Source organism: Lipotes vexillifer, unplaced genomic scaffold, assembly GCF_000442215.2.
Source record: "Lipotes vexillifer unplaced genomic scaffold, Lipotes_vexillifer_v1.1 scaffold39, whole genome shotgun sequence".
Classification (NCBI taxonomy): Eukaryota; Metazoa; Chordata; class Mammalia; order Artiodactyla; family Lipotidae; genus Lipotes; species Lipotes vexillifer.
In genome coordinates this window covers 2,267,423-2,272,947 of record NW_006787038.1, presented here as the reverse complement: position 1 = coordinate 2,272,947, position 5,525 = coordinate 2,267,423, and the positions used below count along the sequence as shown (strand labels likewise).

General features: G+C 47.7%; 1 protein-coding gene and 1 non-coding gene across 2 annotated transcripts in view; both read right to left on the bottom strand.

The window, feature by feature from the left end:
• JDP2 (Jun dimerization protein 2) overlaps nt 1-5,525 on the bottom strand; it is a 39,365-nt gene that overhangs the window by 25,472 nt on the left and 8,368 nt on the right. The window lies entirely within an intron of this gene.
• TRNAE-UUC (transfer RNA glutamic acid (anticodon UUC)) lies at nt 4,081-4,152 on the bottom strand. The gene has a single exon. It is a non-coding gene; the product is annotated as a tRNA-Glu (tRNA).

The window sequence follows — 5,525 nt, the reverse complement described above, 5'->3', positions numbered from 1 at the left end:
AAAAAAAAAAAAAAAAAAAAAAAAAAAAAAAAGACCAGCTGACTTGTCCAAGGCCATACAGAGAGTGGGAGATGGAGCTGGATTTTGAACCCAGAAGCTTGAATCCAAGCCTAGAGCTCTTCCCAGGCCCAAGAAGCAGCCCATCTGGTTAGAAAGCCAGGATGGTGCCCCACTCCCACGACACCTGGACACCTCCAAACACTCAGGCCACCCACCACATTCAAGGGCAAAATACCTCAAGCAAATGAAAGCCCAAGGAACAGTTTTTGAATCAATTATAAAAACTAACTTGCCTGGGCTTCCCTGGTGGCACAGTGGTTGAGAGTCCGCCTGCCAATGCAGGGGACACGGGTTCGTGCCCTGGTCGGGGAAGATCCCACATGCCGCGGAGCGGCTGGGCCCGTGAGCCATGGCTGCTGAGCCTGCACATCTGGAGCCTGTGCTCCGCAACGGGAGAGGCCACAACCGTGAGAGGCCCGCGTACCGCCAAAAAAAAAAAAAAAACTAACTTGCCTGATCCACACATATGAAAAGTAATCCCAATCATGTCTTACATTTGTTGTGTATCTTATTAAGTGCCAGGCATATGTAAAGCCCTTCTTTACCTGCATTAGTTCACTTAATTATCACAGCAGCAATAGGAGGTAGGTGCTATCATTATCCCCATCTTAAAACAGAGATCTAAGAAGGCAGCATGGGACTCCTTGAACTTTTCAGAAGTGTCTGATTTCTGCTAAGAACATACAGATCCAGCCATGTCCCTACGACCACCTCTCCAAGGGACCCAGTGCTGGGACAACAGCGGGTGTGACCAACCTATGATGTTAAATAAGAGATTTGGAACCCTCGTGAATGCTCAGGGTATGGTATCAAATAAGACTCAATACCACAGGGACCAAAGTTAAACACACGCATGGTTGCCTTTAGCTATCACTCGTTTGCCCTCAAATTACATGATTAGAGATAAAAAAAAAAAAAAGCTAACAGCTTTGGAAAATGTGCTAACAAAGTGACGGAACTAAAGTGGAAATTTAGGATTTCAAAGATGAGTTGGGAGACTCTATTCCAAGAAGCGACAGATTGGATCTCTCTGCCAAGCAAGTATGAGACAGAAAAAGCGTCTGAGTCAGAGGGAAGAAGACCAATGCTATTCCAAAGAGCCACAAATTAAAAACCAATTATGCAAGGCTTGCTAAAAAAATGTCAGTGGGCTGCCTTTATGTTCTAAATCACTAAAAACATAAGCATGCTTATGCCAACATTTACCCAGCACATCAGCTGGTTTGGGGAAACTTTTTATGCTCAGGCTAAACATGGATGAACATTTTGGTCTCTTTGGTGAGCAAACTCCTAGGGTGAGCACACCTTCCAAGACCACACTGTAGTTCATGGATTCAAAGTCCCACTTCTTCCAAAGGTGAAAGCCTTCTAAATGTTCTCTAGGGCCCCTGGAGAAGTTGGGAGATGGCCAGTGTGAAATCCACGAACAGCCGAGTCTCCTCTCCTGTTCTCAGGAGGACAGGAGAAGGATCTTGTCGCCACATGCAGGATGTGCTGGACAGACAGAATCCACGATGGAATGCACACACTGATTCCTCAAGGGGACACCCTCAGAAGCCTCCCTGATAGGGATCAGAAGAGCACAAGAAGTACAAACAGATAAAGTCAGGTTCCCAAATGTAGCCAAGTACTCTCTGGGCCTACTAAAAACACAGATTCCCTGGACTCTGCCCTCTGAGATTCTGAGTTCATGGGCCCAAGGTTGGGTCTGGAAATCTGGATTCATAAGAAGTTTGCCAAGTGGTTTTGATGATCAACCAAGTTTGGGAATGGTTGGTTTGATTTTCATTGTGTCCTCTTGTCTTTGGCCTGAAGTCGCTTATGTTCAGAAATAGAAAAAGAAACGGACAAATGCTTGGAGATGAGAATTGGGAGATATAGAAACCAAGGGATGGAAAGTGTAAGTGACTTGCCAAGTTGACACAGCTAATTAATGTTCAAACCAACAAGCATGTGTTAAACAGTCTACAGGCCAGGCACTGTCCACCGACTGGTGGAAGTAAAAAGGAATGGAAGATGTAGTCCCCATCCTTGGGACCTAAACACAGGACACAAACTCAAAAGCCGGCTGGTGACAATAGGCATTGTGAAGCGGGCTGGGAAAGGCAACAGGAGGCGGTGGGGACTGCAGAGAAATGAGGACCACATGCCAATACAGTGAGCTCAGCTCCAGCTTCTCGTTGCATGTAAGGGTGTGGGTCTAGAGTGCCCAGATATTCTGGGTTTTTTAAAGAAGCCAAAAAGTCCGCATTTCCTGGCTTTTAAATATAGCAACTCATTCAATAAAAAAAAAAAGAAGAAGAAAGAAAAAAAAAAACCCACACTGTGAGGGCCAAACAAGATTCATCTGTAGGCTGACTCCTGCCCATGGAATGACAGTTTGCAATCTCTTTCTTAAAAGGTCATCCAGACTAACCTCTCTTGAACTTGAGTCCCCTCTAGAGCACTGCAGAGTGACACAGAGGGTGAGGGGTCCCATCCAGCAGGTTGTTAGGTCATTGCTTGCTCTGCGTGTGTGTATGTGCTTGCATGCACACGGGCACACACACGAGGGCGGGGCTTCTGGCCTCCCTCCGCCACTACTGGAAATGCATTCCAGGCCCAGAGGCAGGGCATGGCCACTGCAGCCCACTCGGAGATGACCCACCCAGGAAGGGCCGAGATCTCCAGAACAACAGAGAGTGCTCGGTGGAGGACTCCAGCTTAAGGGGCTGCAGAACAAAAAGTGGAGGAAGGAAGGAAAGCTCTGGAGAAAGCCAGAGAGCAAAGCTGTCTTGAAAAGGAGTATTGAAAAGGAAAGAAGAACAAAGAGAAAGAGAAGCATCGGCTCTAAAAATCCCATAAGCCACAATATAACATGCCCAGATTCCCTAGCCAACCCTCACAACGAGCAGTCTGGCCACTTCCCATCCACTTGGTTTTCTTAGCTTTTCTTCACGATACTGACCACTACCTGGCCTTTTATATTGTATATGAATTTGCTTATTTTTGGATATCCCCACTCCAATACATAGTCCAAGAGAAGGTGGACTTTGTCTACTTTGCTTATGGTTCAGTTCCCAGTGTCTGGCCCGGTGCTTGGCACATGGTAGGTGCTTAGCATGTATCTGTTGGACAAATGGACTGCGGGGAAGCACCTGGCACAAAAAAGGTTTAACGTGATGTGACGACCCTATAATATTGGGTTGGCCAAAAAGTTCGTTCAGGTTTTCCTAACAGCTTACGGAAAAACCCGAACGAACTTTTTGGCCAAACCAATAAAAACATCAGCACAAAGCATTTTATCATTTACAAAACCCATCCTTTAACTTAATTCCTCTGATTTTCTTTTACCCAAACTGCTTCATGTATTTGGACATGGCCCAAGAGGCTGCTGGCCTCTATAAGGCGGACAGCCCAAGAGCCAGCTGGGACAGAGCTGCCTGCACAGTGGCTCGGCCCGTCCTCTCTCCAGGGGCCTGGGAGATGATATGGCTGCAGAACTGACAGGCTCAGCATTAATCTGGGCGTGTCATCAAAATGATGGAGGATTCTGGGGCCAGGTTCATCCGGCTTCCCCAGCCCAATAGAGTATTGATTAGAGGCCTGGAAGTCTGGCAGAGAGCACAGGAGGCAGCATAGCATAAGGTTAAAGCTTTGGCTGAAAAGTCAGACTGCCTGGCCTCATTTTGCAGCTGCGTGACCTTGGATGTCCCCAAGACTTGTTGACCGCATCCACAATGTGGACATAACAATAACAACAGCAATAATAATGACCTCAAAAGGGTTCTCACGCAAGTTCAACAAGATGCTGCACAGAGAGCACCCAGCACTGTGCCTGGTGCACACCGCTATCCCAGCAGCAACATCTTGCCCACGCAGGGCCCCGCTCTGCCACCTTCCAGCCGTGCGACCTCGAGTGACTTGACCTCCTCCTCCCTGGACCTCAAATTCCTCTTTTTTATTTTTTTATTTATTTTTCAATTTTTAAATTTTATTATTATTTTTTTTGGCCGTGCCGTGAGGCTTGCGGGATCTCAGTTCCCTGACCAGGGATTGAACCCGGGCCACAGCAGTGAAAGAGCTGAGTCCTAACCACTGGACCACCAGGGAATTCCCAAATGCCTCTTCCTTAAAATGGGGAGAACCAGATCACCAGGATCAGGTAAGGAATAAACAAGACTCTACATGTTGAGCCCTTAGCACAGGGCCTGCTACATATTAAACGTTTAATAAAGGTGAGCTCGTATCTTATTATTATTCAAGAAAGTTTTACTAGTCCAAAATGCCACTGTGAAAATCCACCAAAGGCAGTGTGCCATATGCAAATAAATCTTCAGGACATAAGGTTCTCCAGCTGCAAGTTTCTCTCCCAACCCCCTTTATCTTTCAGTTGCTCTCAGAATGAACCCCCACCCATCTTGGGTCTGACCTAGAACATCAGAGGTCGGTTCCCAGTGCAGGGCTGACCTTACTCCACGCCAGCACCCACTAAGCTGCAGTCTGACAGCGAGGGAGGGGACATGCAAATATGCCCTAAAAATGGCTTGTTATTTTCACAGCCTGGATGGTGTGTGTTTGTGGGTGCCTGGGAGGACGGCACGTCACTGTCAGGTACAGGGCATATGTCACCAATTTGGGGGAGGCTGTGAAATGTAAAAATACCCAATCCAAATAAAGCCCTTTTACAAAAAAGAAAGAAAGAAAGCTCCTCCGGTGCCTTTTGCGGAGGGGGGAGGTGGTAACTCAGCCCCTGCCTCCAGGCAGATCTCAGAGACCAAAGCACCGGCCCCTCATCAACCCCACAGCCTCAGTGCCCCTGCTCAGCTACTGGTTTTAAATACTACGGAATGACCCAGAAATGAATGCTTTCAAGTTCTGGGCCTGGGAAGGCAAAATAGCGCAAGACCAAAGATAAGGGCTCTCCATAAAGAACACAGAGCACTAACTAAGCCAGGAAGTGCTATCCACAGCACGCTCATTGACAAAATCAATTCAGAAGAATATAATTACCCGTCAACTCTCATCTTGTAATCAACCGTCTTTAGTGGGCATCTACAGGGCACCTAATCCAGGTGTCTCCAGCACAAATGTCTACAGTAGGGGCCACGCGGTCCAAGGTAAATGAAGGCAGCCGGCGGCAACAAAAGCAAAACTGACAGCGTAAGCAAAATCGAGAGTAACAGGGAGGCGCCGGGCCTGTGGGAGACTGGAGAGAGCAAAGAAGTGAAGCGGGTCCCCCACTCCTGGCAGTGCCAGAACAGGGCACGGTGTGGCCACATCTTCCCACTTTGTAATCAAGGATTAAAATCCAAATTTGCAAGTGAAATGTTGGTTCCAGCTTCTTTTAAAGTACTTCGCAGGCCAAACAAAACACACCTGAGAGTCACATCCGGCCGCCAACAGCCAGTGTGCCACCCCCCGGCCGAGCTCCCCAGCAGCCCTTCTGTGCAATTTTTATGGTACTTATGGGGAGAGGGAGGGCA